We start from the raw sequence: 17,418 nt of genomic DNA, 5'->3' as shown, positions 1-17,418 counted from the left end.
CCTGGTAATTTCACGCTTGTATATCCTCAGTAGATCCCTGTATTCGTCCCGACACGCTTCGCTTTCCGCGTTCTTTGCGAGCTTAAACATTTCTTTTATCTGCCTTCTTAGAAGACTCAGCTCATTGCTCCACCATAGCAGGTTTGCTTTTCCTTGCTTTGTTATACGCAGTCATAAGCGTCCTTGTTAGGAATTCATTCGACTCCTCCAGTTCCTCTACATTAGCAACCTCTTTGGGTTGTCCCAGTTTTTTTTTCTACATGTTTCTGGAATTTAATCCAGTTCGTTGACCTAGGGTCTCTAAAGGTTCCTCACTTCTCTACCCTCTTTAGGGGGATGCTGAAGCTGATATACGCATGGTCGGAGAAGGATGGTCTATCAAGAACAGTCCAATCACACCTTGATATATCACACTCGGAACTCAATTTAATATCCAGAACATTGCTGGATGTTGGACCAATGTATGTAGGGACATTTCCCCTGTTAGCTATCTGAAAATTGGTTTGCAGGATGTAACAAAACAGAGATTCGCTTCTCTCGTTCGTATCTGCTCCTCGCCACGCATTGTGGTGCGCATTTGCATCTGCGCCTATGACCAACCGCTCTTTGCGCCCTTCCTCCTGTACTAGCCTTTTGCACTCCATCGGTGGAACTTGCGCAGCATGGGCCATGTAGCAGGACGTCAGGATAAATGCCTGCTTATTCTTTTGCTCAACGGCCACCGCTACGAGATCCTCAGTGGTGTAATTAGGCAGCATACATTAATGCAGCTGTTTCCTTACCATTACTACAGCTCGCAACCGTCCTTCCGTTTGCGCGTAGTAAACGCCAAACCCGCGCGCCGTCCAGAAACCTTTCCCCCCGATGAGAGCCACGGCTCCTGGATCAGCGCCACGTCAAAAGAACCCTCCTCAAGGGTTAGGAGGAGTTCTCTCGACGCCACTTTACTGTGTTGGAGGTTTATCTGCAGGACTCTCAGCATCATTGGGCTGTTTGTCCCCCTCCAGCACCTTCGTCTTGACGTCGTCGTCTTCCCCTTGCCCTTTTGGTTTAGAGTATTCGAGGCCCCCTTCAGCCTCTCGTGACTGTTGTGCCGGGTGTTCCTCTGTGCGAGTCACAGCTCCATTTAGCGGTTGGCCCTCGTCTAGCACGTTCGTGGCGACGTCGGGACCTCCACCTGTTTTTTTTCCGTTAGGCTTTTGAGGTCCTTTTCGACTTCGCCCACCTCTAGCGTGTTAGGGTTTTTATCTTCGGGACTTCTTTTCCTGAGTCGCATGTAAATTTTGCCAGTGCCAAAGGACTTGCTTGTTTATTTGGAAGATGTAGAGCTGACCATACTCGGTAGGCCGAGATACAGTAAGTACCTTCCAATCCTGGGTCGGTATGTTCGGATTCTGATTCTGCAGAAGTCGCAGTGTATCCTCCGACTTTATCACGCATGGTATCCATACCTTAACTTTTGGTACCGTGGGGATTTGCGCTTTATCCACTACCTCAAACTGCGCGTTCGTGCCTTGCCTTTGGAGGTTTGGAACCACTTCCTCCAGCCACCGCAAGGTCGCGATGGTGTCGCACGCTATCATCTTCACACCATTATACCACGCTCGATCTCCACTTCTGTTGGGTCGAACACTGCTCCCAAGCGTTGTACAATTCTTAGTGCTGCACGGCACTGCGAGAGAGCTCTTTTACTTCCTCTGCTCCGTACCCTTCTCCACTCTTCTACTCCGTTTTCATTTGTGTGCTTCTCCAACACGGAGTTCATTGAATCAGCACTACTCTCGCTCCCCGAGTCCGACGCATCGCTTAATTCGTATTTGTCGTCCTTGGATTGCTACTCAGTTCTCCTCTTTACATCGTCCTTATTACAATCAGGTAATGAGTCGTTCATCTTGGTAATACGACCATCTGCCCGACAAGGCGGGCTCAGCGAAAGAACCGTCCGCCACAGCAGCGCCCCTTACTGTGGTAAGGCTACTAATACTTCCCGAGGTGGCCCGGTATCGGGAAGGCTCCTTTCGAATACAGCCGAATTTATCCCCTGGCTGCAAATCGTCCAATAGGCACGATCCGCATAACACCCTATATTAGGGGTTGGCAGTTCTTGGTCACCGACATCCCGCCGCCCTCCTATGAGGCGAAACGGCGTAGATGTCAGTTCTAAACAGCGCCGCCTCATAGTTGGGCGCTATGGAATTCGGCTAAGCCCTCACACCAACGACAAGGTGCCTACCCTAGTGAGGGGTGACCGAGTGATTTTTGATAATCGAAAGTGAGCGTTTAGTAACTGACGTATAGAACGAATCACATTTTAAAAATCTATTGCGAAAGTTATTGATGAAGATGGTTAAAATCACAAGCTAAGAGCCAGGTGTATAAAAACTGGTGAAAAGTAAAAGAAAAGTGCGTTGAGTGTGGCCTGCCGCAAAAGAATTATTGCCTCCGGAAAAGAAAGGAAGAAAAGTGCGATTAAGCTCATCGGTGGTGGTTGCCTCGTTTTATGGAGTGCGCGAATAAGCCTTGGTGGTCTCATTTAAAAACTAATTATTTACATGCAACAACTGGAAAAAATTGTATCTAAAATAGTGAAAAACATTCTGAATATATGACGTCGCCGTTTTCAACAAAAAGTTTACGCGTAAATACGGAAAAGCTATGCAAAAAGCATTTTGAATATTGCGTTCCTTTGGGTTATCAAGGGAACAAACCATTACTCAATTACCTTCCCCCATGTACACATCGAGCGCAGGCCGGGATTAGAGAGAACCAATTGAGACCGCGCGGCGGCCGGACCTACGTGCGAGCTATAAATAAAAAGGAAGAAAATTGAAGTGTGGAAATTGTGCGAAAGTGGGGGAGGAATTGGAATTTGTGGAGAAATTGTGCAGCACAAGAATTGTTTGGTAAACCTTGCGCAATTACCTGATACACACCTAAAATAATTGTAAAGTATTAAAGAAAAGTTTAAAACTCCAATAAATAGAATTGTGTTGGTTGTGAGTAATTAGAAGAAGAAAAATCAACAGTTTTGCATGGTGCTGTGTAAAAAAGGGCGCAAGAAGAAGCAGGCGATTGCGAAGTGTTTTGTTTCACGTGGAAAATTTGTTGAACTCCTCAAAACCTTTGATTTATGCTTAAAATGTGCAGCAATATTGACAAATTCTTAAGCATAAATTAACGATGTAATACTGTATAAGACATGAACACATACATAACATGCGAGCGAGATTATCCACCGTATAACTTCGAAAATCGCCTATTCATCACATGCACATACATACATAAATTGGCCTAAGACCATTACAGCAGGCAACACCGCCAATACTGTACCCCACACCACCACCCACGCCCCGACGATTAGCCACAAGACGCAGGCTATCGCATCACGATTCCGCTAGCACCAAAATCAGGCGGCCACAATAACCACCGCGCGCTACCATCATCCACAGCGCCAACTCCACGCGCTAATACCATCATCAGCGCCACAGCAGCGCAACAACACCACGCGTTGCCACCATCGTCGACAGTGCAACACCGGGCGCCAAGACCGCGCGCTAACACCATTAATCGCGCGCAACCACAAAAACAGGCGGTCACGACAACAACATCGCACGCCAAAACCGCCGTCCAAAACCACCAGCGCTAATACCACCAACAGCGCCAACATCGCGCGTCATTTCGGTTTTTACCACATGCTTTAATGTTTTTTGTTGTTTTTCCTAAATAAACAGATATCCCCCTGAAGAAGCTAGAGACTAGCGAAACGTCGGGTAGAAAGCTGAAATAAAGTTTTTTATTTTACATCTAAAATATATTGGTCAAAAAGCCTAACCAAAATTTACTTCTATAAATAATTTGACCGGAAAAAGTCATTATTAATTACCTCGGAAGACCTGCCGAATAATAATTAGCAATTTAGCAACAACAACAAACAACAAAAGGTTCATAAACGGTGAAAAATCGAAAATGAAGGACTATTTTAAACACATGAAATATAAGTATGGCGAACACACATGCATGCGACTAAAACATTACAGCAAGCAATTAGCAAAACTAGCTAAACAAGTTGAGCGCCTAAAATTCTTATTAGAATGCAAAAGATACGGTCTAACACCAAACCACCTAAAAAATTCTGTGAAAAGTATCACAATAACAACTACATCACAAAAATTAAAACAGCGACTCCAAAAAACCAAACTTGAATGTCTACGCAAAATACTAAAAATGGAAATAACACAAACAAATCTGGATATAAAAACCACAAAAGATTGCATTCATTACACGGAAAAAGAGCCAGAATACAAACTAAGCGAAACAGAGTTCAATACATTTAAAAGCAAACCACACTTCATTAGTCGAAAAATAGGAAAAGAAACTGAAGAAACGCACGCATCGAAAATACATACCTTAAAAGAGCAACAACTACGCAACCTAGGAATTCGGACAAACAACGATTGGTTCGTGAACAACACAGAAATAAGTTTTCCCGAAGATGTAAAATGGCTACTCTCTCTAGGGAAGAAATTCACATTACCTACAACAAAAACGAATTTCTCACCTATACACATAATAGCTGAAATGGAGCAAGCTATTGAGAAGAGGCAGAAACAAAACAATATTTCAGTGTAACATACATACCGAAACTCACAGAAAACTTTAGCAAAGCACTCACCAACAACAAACTGAAAATATCACTAGCCTACAAATCAAACCAAACATTATCGACGATATACACAAGAACAAAAAGCCCTATTGAAAAAATACAGCAAAGCAATGTAATCTACGAAATAACATGCAAAGGCAATGAAAACGGAGACTGCAACAAGTTCGACTAACCGAACATACAACTGATATAAAGAAAAAGAAGCAAAGCACAGCTTTTTCACAGCACACAACAGAAAACGACCATACAGCTGATTTAGCGAATATACGAATACTTGATAAAAACAAACAAGGAAAAGCCAGACTAACATTGGAAAGCCTAAGAATTTTACAAAATAGAGACAAAACAATAAATAAAAAGGAAGATGCCGATGACGTCGCCGCTGCCTATACTTTATGCCTATAGTCAAATTTATTAGTTAAGTATGACAATGATACCACTAAAGAATGGTACAAATAATATATTTTAGAATAATTTAATATTTAAAACAATATAAATATGTAAGTGTGATAAATGTTTTATATGAACTTCATTTAATTTTTTTTTATCATAAAATGTATTCTTTATATACTAGGTACGTATATGACGCCCGTTTAAATATACTTAAATTGTAAGCGCAATTTTGAAAGGCGTGAACTATTGCAATTGACGGCCAATAATCATTGAAATTTTGAACCCTTTGTTCATGATTATCGAAACTTTAATATTTACGGCAAACCCAATTTGAAAATTTCGGATTATTAAATTTAAAATCAAATGAATAAAATTAAGGATTTAATATCAAATGCATAATCATGATAAATGCATTGACTATATATATATATATATATATTTACATATATGTATATTTAGCTTTAAGAGACTACACATGCTAATCCGTATGCTATATACACATATTAGTTAAGAGTGTCCAACCATTTTCAATTGCCCTTATCGAGAATTAGTACCTTTATACTTACATAGATATATAAGAGCTTCCTTTAATTCTCAACTTCGCAAGAAAATATACTGTATATTTTAGATAATTAGTTTAGAAAAGTTCAGTCTGTATCTTTCAGATGGTATGAGGCCCATTCTGAACTGCATGCAAGCTTTTAATATAGTTTTTATTATATAAATTTCTTAGGTGATATACACAATGCGTATAAAAGGGATTAAATGTGAAATAAGTAAACGCGTTGAAAACGTACAAATAATTTTTTTTTGTTCAGATGCAGGTAAAATGTATTGAACCTTGTCAAGAATACCGTAAAAGTTGGATAAGAATTACAATTGTTTGAAAGCATAGTATATTTATCGCTAAATCTGCGAAAACGGAGCGCCGTTTCTTATTAAAAGCTTAGAATTCTTCTTTAACTTTTCCCTCTTACAAAAAATTAGTATGTAGAAACATAAGAATTGCTCCCATGAGCTGTAGGGTTATATTAATTAAACAAAACAAACAAAAATTATATAATATTTGGGTTTTTTTTTAAATGAACAGTAAATAAAAAGTTTGTAATAATGGGAATGCTGATGTCTATATTTATTTAGAAGGCACTTAGGTAATCAGGTAAGGGGCCACCGAAAATTAGGTGCGTCGGTGGCCATGGTGTTTGAAGGTGGGATCAAGCACCGGGCGTCGCAACAACACCCGCGGCGCCCCCTATGTATATTCGGCCCTTTTCTTTTTTTCTTCAATTTTCAGATTTTTTTTTGTCATTTGGACTTTCTGCGTTTGGTAACCGGTCATTTCATTTTTGCGTTTAGTTTTTTTTTTGATTTTTTTTTTTTAATTTATTTTTGAATTTCTTTTGAATGTTTAACGGTCTGTCCGTGACATCCGCTTCGGCCGGATATTGTTTTAGTTTGAACTATAGCGTTTTGAGTTGGCCCTGCGCTTCTGATGGTTTTTTTAAAGGCGTGATATGACCTTTTTTCTGTTAATGGCGCAGGACAGCAAGGTTGGCAAGAACCCAGCCCAGCCAACATGAGTAGCCACTGTGCGCCATGATATCATGCCGAATGCCTTCTTTCCTTCTCCATTGTAGGTGCGATTCCATAACAGATTTTTGTTATTGATATTAAGTTTACAAACGGCGATGTTTACTAGGACATGTTTCTGAATTTCGCTTCTTCATCAGCTAGCTTTTCGGGAGCTGAGCGTTGAACTCGAATCTCCAACATTCATATCAGTGCTAAGGCAGATGCTTTTAGCTGCTAAGCCATATGAATGTCCCGTTGCTCGCTGTACAATTGGTCTCTAGGAGTTGCCTTTTTTGTTTCTATTCCTTTTAATCACATCACCTTGTAGGCACATACACTCTGTATATAGTTTATTCCTAAAAGTGTGGATATGATTTTTAGGCGCGCTTTTGAAAACTTAGTAACATTTGTTCGGATCTTTACAGTATTTGTTTTTAATACTTCCGCTGTTACTATTATATCAATATGATCATATGTATTTAATTAGCGAGCTTTGCTCATACTGCTTTATACAATGGTTTTTGTTATTGATATTATAGAAATATTGTAAGTTTCCAAACGGCGATGGTTACTAGGACATGTTTCTGAATTTCACTTCTTCATCAGCTAGCTTTTTGGGAGCTGAGCGTTGAACTCGAATCTCCAACATTCATATTGTAGGGTTCTTTTTATTTTTATTTAACTTTGTATTTTAGTTACTTTTAACTTTGTAATTTTTAAATGTATTATCAATATTTTAAGTTTCAATATTGATTTTTCAATTTTCAAAAATTTTGAATTATTGTGAAAAATAAAAATAAAAAATAGACGCATACATTTAGGCGTATTAATAAAATATAGTTTAAAGTTTAAAACGTGGTTTCAATCTCTACACATATCAGTGCAAAGGCAGATGCTTTTAGCTGCTAAGCCATATGAATGTCCCGTTGTTCGCTGTACAATTGGTCTCTAAGAGTTGCCTTTTTTGTTTCTATTCCTTTTAATCACCATGTAGGCGCATACACTCTGTATGTAGTTTATTCCTAATAGTGTGGTTATTATTTTTAGGTGCGTTTTGAAAGCGTAGTAACATTTGTTCGGATTTTTACATTATTTGTTTTTAATGCTTCCGCTGTTACTATTATATCAATATGATCATATGTATTTAATTAGCGAGCTTTGCTCATATTGCTTTATACAATGGTTTTTATACTCAGTTGAGCAGAGCTCACAGAGTATATTAAGTTTGATTGGATAACGATTGGTTGTACAGGTGTAAAGGAATCGAGACAGATATAGACTTCCATATATCAAAATCATCAGGATCGAAAAAAAAAATTCATTGAGCCATGTGCGTCCGTCCGTCCGTTAACACGATAACTTGAGTAAATTTGAGGTATCTTGATGAAATATGGTATGTAGATTCCTGAGCACTCATCTCAGATTGCTATTTAAAATGAACGATATCGGACTATAACCACGCCCACTTTTTCGATATCGAAAATTTCGAAAAACCGAAAAAGTGCAACAATACATTACCAAAGACAGATAAAGCGATGAAATTTGGTAGGTGAGTTGAACTTATGACGCAGAATAGAAAATTAGTAAAATTTTGGATAATGGGCGTAGCACCGCCCACTTTTAAAAGAAGGTAATTTAAAAGTTTGGCAAGCTGTAATTTGGCAGTCGTTGAAGATATCATGATGAAATTTGGCAGGAACGTTACTCCTATTACTATATGTACGCTTAATAAAAATTAGCAAAATCGGAGAAGGGCCACGCCCACTTTAAAAAAAAATTTTTTTAAGTAAAATTTTAACAAAAAATTTAATATATTTACAGTATATAAGTAAATTATATCAAAATTCAACTCCAGTAATGATATGGTGCAACAAAATACAAAAATGAAAGAAATTTTCAAAATGGGCGTGGCTCCGCCCTTTTTCATTTAATTTGTCTAGGATAATTTTAATGCCACAAGTCGAACAAAAATTTACCAATCCTTTTGAAATTTGGTAGGGGCATAGATTTTATGACGTTAACTGTTTTCTGTGAAAATGGGCTAAATCGGTTGAAGCCACGCCCAGTTTTTATACACAGTCGTCCGTCTGTCCTTCCGCATGGCCGTTAACGCGATAACTAGAGCAAAAATCGACATATCTTTACTGAACTTAGTCCACATACTTATCTGAACGCACTTTATCTTGGTATAAAAAATGAACGAAATCCGACTACGACCACGCCCACTTTTTCGATATCGAAAATTACGAAAAATGAAAAAAATGCCATAATTCTATACCAAATACGAAAAAAGGGATGAAACATGGTAATTGGACTGGTTTATTGACGCGAAATATAACTTTAGAAAAAGCTTTGTAAAATGGTTGTGACACCTACCATATTAAGTAGAAGAAAATGAAAAAGTTCTGCAGGGCGAAATAAAAACCCCTTGAAATCTTGGCAGGTATTACATATATAAATAAATTAGCGGTATCCAACAGATGATGTTCTGGGTCACCCTGGTCCACATTTTGGTCGATATCTGGAAAACGCCTTCACATATACAACTATCACCACTCCCTTTTAAACTCTCATTAATACCTTTAATTTGATACCAATATCATACAAACACATTCTAGAGTCACCCCTGGTCCAACTATATGGCGATATCTCGAAAAGGCATCCACCTATAGAACTAAGCCCCACGCCCTTTTAAAATACTCTTTAACACCTTTCATTTGATACCCATATCGTACAAACATATTCTAAAGTCACCCCTGGTCCACCTTTATGGCGATATCTCGAAAAGGGGACCACCTATAGAACGAAGGCCCACTCCCTTTTAAAAATACTCATTAACACCTTTCATTTGATACCCATATCGTACAAACATAGTCTAGAGTCACCCCTGGTCCACCTTTATTGCGATACCTCGAAAAGGCGTCCACCTATAGAACTAAGGCCCACTACCTTTTAAAATACTCATTAACACCTTTCGTTTGATACCCATATTGTACAAAGGTTCTCTAGAGACACCCCTGGTCCACCTTTGTGGCAATATCTTGAAAAGGCGACCACCTATGGAACTACCACCACTCTCTTTTAAAACCCTCATTAATAACTTTAATTTGATACCCATATCGTACAAACACATTCTAGAGTCACCCCTGGTCTACCTTTATGGCGATATTTCGAAACGGCGTCCACCTATATAACTAAGGATCACTCCCTTTTAAAATACTCATTAGCACCTTTTTTTTGATACCCATATTGTACAAACAAATTCTAGGGTCACCCCTGGTCCACCTTTATGGAGATATCTCGAAACGGCGTCCATCTATGGAACTAAGGATTACTTCCTTTTAAAATACTCATTAACACCTTTCATTTGATACCCATCAAGCAAATTCTAAAGTCAACCCTGATCCACCTTTATGAAGATATCCCTAAATGGCGTCCACCTATAGAACTATGGCCCACTTCCTCATAAAATACTCTGTAATGCCTTTCGTTTTATACACATGTCATACAAACACATTCCAGGGTTTCCCTCGGTTCAGTTTCCTATATGGTTATTTTCCCTTATGTTGTCAACATAGCTCTCAACTGAGTATGTAATGTTCGGTTACACCCGAACTTAATCTTCCTTACTTGTTGTTATTGATTTTAGAGAAAAGTTGTAAGTTTACAAACGGCGATGGTTACTAGGACATGTTTCTGAATTTCATTTCTTCATCAGCTAGCTTTTAGGGAGCTGAGCGTTGAACTCGAATCTCCAACATTCATATCAGTGCAAAGGCAGATGCCTTTAGCTGCTAAGCCATATAAATGTCCCGTTGTTCGCTGTACATCTGGTCTCTAAGAGTTGCCTTTTCTGTTTGTATTCCTTTTAATCACCATGTAAGCACACACACCCTGTATGTAGTTTATTCCTAATAGTGTGGATATGAATTTTAGGCATGCTTTTGAAAGCTTAGTAACATTTGTTCAAATTTTTACAGTATTTGTTTTTAATACTTCCGCTGCTACTATTATATCAATGTGATCATATGTATTTAATTAGCGAGCTTTGCTCATATTGCTTTATACAATGGTTTTTGTTATTGATATTAGAGAAAAATTGTAAGCTTACAAACGGCGATGGTTACTAGGACATGTTTCTTGTAGGGGACCTAATCTACTGAATCAGGATTGAGTCAAGTGTTACCCTAATTCTCCTATGTAGGACTTAGTACAAGATGAAGTGTTGATTTGAGTATTATCTTAAGTCTCCCGCCGCATTTGTCCATGCATTAAAATGCACGCTTTGATTCCTGAATAAAGAAAACCACCTGGATTAATTCTGTAGTCAAGGATAATTTATTTTCGCTGATCGCCGGCTTTTATATGTACACAGTGAAGTTCTTAATTCTACTCATGCATACAAACTTGCTTAATTCCTAAATTGAACTTTGGAGTATTTCTCATATTCGATTTCCGCTTGAAATACATACAAATGCTTAATTGCTAATTGTTTCTGAAATAAGTGTGCCACTTCTAATGCGATCATACATTGCTAAGCTATGCAATGCGATCACACATTGTTAAGATATGTGTCACAGTTGGCTCATAAGTAAAGCTATGCAATCGAGACATCAAACCTGTTGACTCAGCAATATGTATCGCGTGCATTAGTGTGGTCAGGCACACTACAACATACCCCTAAAGAAAAATGTAAATTAATTGTAGTTTCTTAAAATATAGATTAATTTATATTCAGTTATATCTTAGTGGGTGTTTATATGTAAATTATTTATGTAAATATATAGAAAATTCTAGATAAATTATTTATGTAAATATATGGTGAATTATTTATGTAAATATAAAGAGAAAAATTATTTATGTAAATAATAGAAACTTTTTTTTTTACTTACTCCTATCTTTAACTAGATTATTACTATGTAAGTTATTTCCTTTTTGTTCTTTACAATTGTGCTATTTGGCCCATTTTGTCTAATTACTTTATAGGGCCCTTCAAATGGTACTTCTAATTTTCTTTTGTTGCTTACTTTCGAGTAAACATAATCATTCAATAAATTGAATTTATTCCAAACATGACAAAGCAACAATAGTTAACACGGCAAGAAATTTTATGAGAAGAGTCCTCTCAATCAGTGATGAGATGTACCACGCGAAAAATAAAGAAATAATAAGAAATATCCAAGAAAATAAAGAATTTCCCACTCATCTAATTAATCGGTACATACGTGATCATTTCGAACCGAGTAAAAACCGAACAATTACGCATGAAAGGATATATAAATCGGCAATTTTCGGACATGGCCTATCTAACAGAATCAAATATTCAAATCTATACGACAGGGAAAATTTTCAAATTGCCTTCAAATATCACAACACTTTGCACAAATATATAGCAACATGAAGAGTAAGACCGGGAAAAACGATAAATACGACTTTATATAAAAAATTAAATGTAACGGTGACGGATCCCAGGTACCTTGCCCTAAGGTATATACTGGGACCACTAAATCCAGACTAAAAACGAGGATTTCCGCGCAGAAATCCAATATTAAAAATCGCGATCACTACAATGACAACCAAACACCTCTTTCCCAGCATTGTAAAACTTTGGGACACTCTCCATATTTTGATGATGTAAAAATTTTACAACAAGAATCACATTACAATAAACGCAACATTTTAGAGATGTTGTATTTTATCGGCACTCACAACGAAAACCGCATGAATTTCAAGTCCGACACTGACGGTGGATTTGCCCACGAATACAGACAGCTGATAACGCAGAACAGTAACCAGAAATGCTGAGAGTGCCATCAATTCGTTTTTATACCTTTCATGAAAATGAAATGGTATATTAATTTCGTCACGAAACCCAAAATTGTAAGTCCTTAAAGGCAAATAGATAGACCCACCATTAAGTATACCGAAATAATCAGGATGAAGAGCTGAGTTGATTTAGCTATGTCCGTCTGTCCGTCTGTCTGTTTATATGCACACCAGTCCCTCAATTTTTGAGATATCTTGATAAAATTTGGTGAGCGGGTGTATTTGGGTGTCCGATTAGACATTTGTCGGAACCGGCCGGATAGGACCACTATAGCATATATCCTCCATACAACCGAAATTTCAGAAAAAGAGGATTTTTGTCATATCTTACTTAATTTAACAGATTGAAGCTTTAGACTTCACCACATAATTTCGTATATTTCACATATTGTTGCCTGAAAAAATTGATGAGATCGGTAATATATATAGTATATATCCCCCACAACCGATTGTTCAGATAAGAAACTTTTCGTAATTACTGCCCTATTTTAAGAGCTAGAGGCTTCAAATTTCAACCAATGCTTAGGTATATATCATATATTATTGTCTAAAAAAATCATTGAGATCGGTGGTATACATAGTATATATCTCATACAACCGATTGTTCAGATAAGAAACTTTGCGCAATTTCTGCCCCGTGTTAACAGCTAGAAGCTTCAAATTTCACCAAATACTTACGTATATAGCATATATTGTTGTCTGAAAAAATCATAGAGATCGGTGGTATATATATTATATACTTCATTTAAACTGTCATTTTTGCCCCTTTTTTACGGCTAGATGCTTCAAAATTCATCAAATTTCATCAAATAGTTACGTTTACGTCATATTTTTTTGAAATACGTGATTCCTAGTCATAGTTTTTACATGCAGACCACAAAAAACGTGAAGCTTTGCATCCTCACACAAAGTACCTACCTATTTTTATACCTTTCATGAAAATGAAATGGTATATTAATTTCATCATGAAAGCCAAAATTGTAAATCCTTAAAGGAAAATAGATAGACCCACCATTAAGTATACCGAAATAATCAGGATGAAGAGCTGAGTTGATTTAGCCATGTCCGTCTGACCGTCTGTCCGTCTGTCTGTTTGTATGCAAACTAGTCCCTCAAGTTTTGAGATATCTTGATAAAATTTGATGAGCGGGTGTATTTCGGTGTCCGGTTAGACATTTGTCGGAACTGGACGGATCGGATCACTATAGCATATATCCTCCATACAACCGATTTTTCAGAAAAAGAGGATTTTTGTCATATCTTACTCAATTTAACAGATTGAAGCTTCAGACTTCACCACAAAATTTCGTATATTGCACTTATTGTTGCCTGAAAAAGTTGAAGAGATCGGTCCTATATATAGTATATATCCCCCACAACCGATTGTTCAGACAAGAAACTTTTCGTAATTACTGCCCTATTTTAAGAGCTAGAGGCTTCAAATTTCAACGAATGCTTACGTATATAGCATACATTGTTGTCTGAAAAAATCATAAAGATCGGTGGTATATATAGCATAGATATGGTGGTATATATAATATATATATATAGTATATATATATATTTTCGCAATTTTAGCCCCATTTTAACAGCTAGAAACTTCAAATTTTACCGAATGCTTACGTATATAGCATATATTGTTGTCTGAAAAAATCATAGATTTCAACCGATTGTTCAGATAAGAAACTTTACGCAATTTCTACCCCATTTTAACAGCTATAACCTTCAAATTTCATCGATTGCTTACTTATATAGTATATATTGTTGTGCCAAAAAATCATTGAGATCGGTGGTATACATAGTATATATCTCATACAACCGATTGTTCAGATAAGAAACTTTGCGCAATTTCTGCCCCGTTTTAACAGCTAGAAGCTTCAAATTTCACCAAATGCTTACGTATGTAGCATATATTGTTGTCTGAAAAAATCATTGAGATCGGTGGTATACACAGTATATATCTCATACAACCGATTGTTCAGATAAGAAACTTTACGCAATTTCTGCCCCGTTTTAACAGCTAGAAGCTTCAAATTTCACCAAATGCTTATATAGCAGATATTGTTGTCTAAAAAAATCATAGAGATCGGTGGTATATATATTATATACTTCATATAAACTGTCAATTTTGCCCCTTTTTACGGCTAGAAGCTTCAATTTCATCAAATAGTTAGGTTTAAGTCATATATTGTTGAAATACGTGATTCGTACTCATAGTTTTTACACGCAGACCACAACAAACCTGAAACTTTGCATCTTCACACAAAGTACCTACCTGTTTTTATACCTTTCATGAAAATGAAATGGTATATTAATTTCGTCACGAAACCCAAAATTGTAAGTCCTTAAAGGAAAATAGATAGACCCTCCATTAAGTATACCGAAATAATCAGGATGAAGAGCTGAGTTGATTTAGCCATGTCCGTCTGTCCGTCTGTCTGTTTGTATGCAAACTAGTCCCTCAATTTTTGAGATATCTTGATGAAATTTGGTGAGCGGGTGTATTTGGGAGTCCGATTAGACATTTGTCGGAACCGGCCTGATCGGACCACTATAGCATATATCCTCCATACAACCGATTTTTCAGAAAAAGAGGATTTTTGTCATATCTTACTCAATTTAACAGATTGAAGCTTCAGACTTAACCACAAAATTTCGTATATTGCACATATTGTTGCCTGAAAAAATTGAAGAGATCGGTCGTATATATAGTATATATCCCCCACAACCGATTGTTCAGATAAGAAACTTTTCGTAATTACTGCCCTATTTTAAGAGCTAGAGGCTTCAAATTTCAACGTTAAATAAATAAATTAAAATTAAATTAAATTTTCCACCATACAGAAATATGCTTCTCCTTATTAATCCGCCAACTTTCGCACTACAACAACTTGTATAACTGCATCAGCTTTGAATGTTCGTTTACCGCGTTGCATAATTCAATACTCTCACGTCTGGCCTGATATTTTGTACTTTCTTTCATATGTATGGTGGAATTTAATATATACCTTTGTATTTAATTATTTTTAATCGTAACATTAATTTATGTTAATATTTATCTGAATAGTCGACCGCTTTGTGTATGTGTCGACTTTAATCCAAATAAAATAAAATAAGATAGTCTGCGTAGGGGGTGCTCTGCGCACCACCCCTGCGGAGCCGCTGGACACTATTTTTAATGTGTTGCCAATAGATTTAATGGCCAAGCAATGTGCGACCTTTTCAGCTCTGCGGCTGCGAGAGTTACCCGGCTGGAGAGACAATGTGGTTGGCCATGAAGCCATTCTTAAGAATCTGGATTCACATTCGCCGGACTATTGCACTCCGACTGTATTTTTCGATATAAAGTACGAGGTTGTTATCCCGGATAGGGATTATTGGTTGACGGAGCCGCCGGACGTTAGCGGTAGGCTGCAGATATGTACTGACGGCTCCAAACTGGATAAAAAAGTGGGTAGCGTTAACTTTGCACCTTAACTATGGTGGAATCTATCCTTTAGCCTACCCGATCCTTGCAGCGTCTTTCAGGCGGGGGTGGCTGCCGTAGATCACCACAGAAAGGCTGTTCACCGCTATAACCAAATTTGTATTACCTTTGACTGCCAGGCTGCACTAAAAGCACTTTGACCGGTCACATTTAAGTCCAGGACAGTAGAGAAGTGCCTTGACACTCGGATATACCGGGCAATGAGAGACGAACTTGCAAGAGGGGGCACATCCGTTCCGCTTTCGTCGTCCTGGAAGGGATTGAGCATGCCGCTCGCTACCTGTAAGCTCACTTGGAAAGGGATTTTCCTTAGGGAAGCGAGATGGAGCAATCTTGAGAGATGAAGCAATCTTGACTCCTGCCACGACACTAAGCTCGTGTGGCCTTAATGGGACGCGAGACGCATAGGAAGTCTCTTTCTTCTTGGAAGGGGGGGGGGGGGGGGGGCGGGCATATCCCTGGTTGTTGGACTTATAACCGGTCACATAGCAATCGGGAGGCATGCACAACGGCTGGGTGCTCTACAAAGGCGAAGAGGAGATAGGAACAGTCTACCAATTTCTGTGAAATTGTCCTGCGCTTTGGCGCAAGAGGGAGAAATATTTGGGATCTCCCTTCTTTGACGATCTTTGTGATCTGGCTACTTTGGAACCTAAGAAATCCCTGACGTTTGCTGAATCGACCTGTTGGTTTGAGTAGAGTGGTATCAATACCCGACCCAGACGATGCCCCCCAAACCGACAGCCACGTAACAGATACATAGCCATCTTTATCTTCCAGCCACAAAACCTGTACATCTTGAAGCCATCACCAAAAATTTCTTCAGAGCTTTACATCGATTTATTGGGCGACGTGGAATTTGTCATTTTACCAAACCAAAATTTATCACACGTACAGTTTGTTTTAATAAAGGACGACCGGTTACCCCCCAATCAATGCCTGTTAAGTCGCGTTACGAATCTACACTCAGGGTCAGACAATCTTGTTCGGGTCATCACTGTTCGCACACAGCACGGTTTTTACATGAGGTCGGTTTCTAAAATTTGTAGATTACCGATCCCAACTTCCAACATAATGCCGCTATCATTTTCTTATAGGTATTTCGGTGCTTCTCACCTTACTATTACCATTTACAATGCAAAGTTTTTGTAACACTTCATACTGGAGTCAGTATTGGGGCCGACATATACAATATGCAGTGAACCGTTGTATTAGTCACTGTACGGAAATACTTATAAAACAACTGCCTCAAAAACTAACACTTGCTAGCAGTGAACTTCAACCATTGCTGCTCACACATATGTAGTACATCATGATAAAGGTTTAAGCTCGCGTTATTCTGCAAATCTATTAATGAAGTCAGTGCCAAGAAAACAGAGGTCACATAAATTACTAACTCATATAATTTAAATTATAATAAATAGTTGTTCTACTGATTATTAAATATAACATAACGTTTTTATTATTTATATTCATT

At 37.9% G+C, this 17,418-nt stretch overlaps 2 protein-coding genes across 9 annotated transcripts in view; one reads left to right on the top strand and one right to left on the bottom strand.

The window, feature by feature from the left end:
• LOC137240174 (uncharacterized) overlaps window positions 1-17,418 on the top strand; it is a 479,876-nt gene that overhangs the window by 184,779 nt on the left and 277,679 nt on the right. The gene's annotated exons all lie outside the window — the stretch shown is intronic.
• The window catches only part of LOC137240171 (uncharacterized), a 1,093,642-nt gene that overhangs the window by 1,074,744 nt on the left and 1,480 nt on the right, over window positions 1-17,418 (bottom strand). The window lies entirely within an intron of this gene.

The sequence above is a fragment of the Eurosta solidaginis genome, chromosome 2 (assembly GCF_040869045.1).
Source record: "Eurosta solidaginis isolate ZX-2024a chromosome 2, ASM4086904v1, whole genome shotgun sequence".
In the NCBI taxonomy this organism is placed as follows: Eukaryota; Metazoa; Arthropoda; class Insecta; order Diptera; family Tephritidae; genus Eurosta; species Eurosta solidaginis.
The sequence above is the reverse complement of the archived record's forward strand: the minus strand, read 5'-3'. Positions and strand labels throughout refer to the sequence as shown.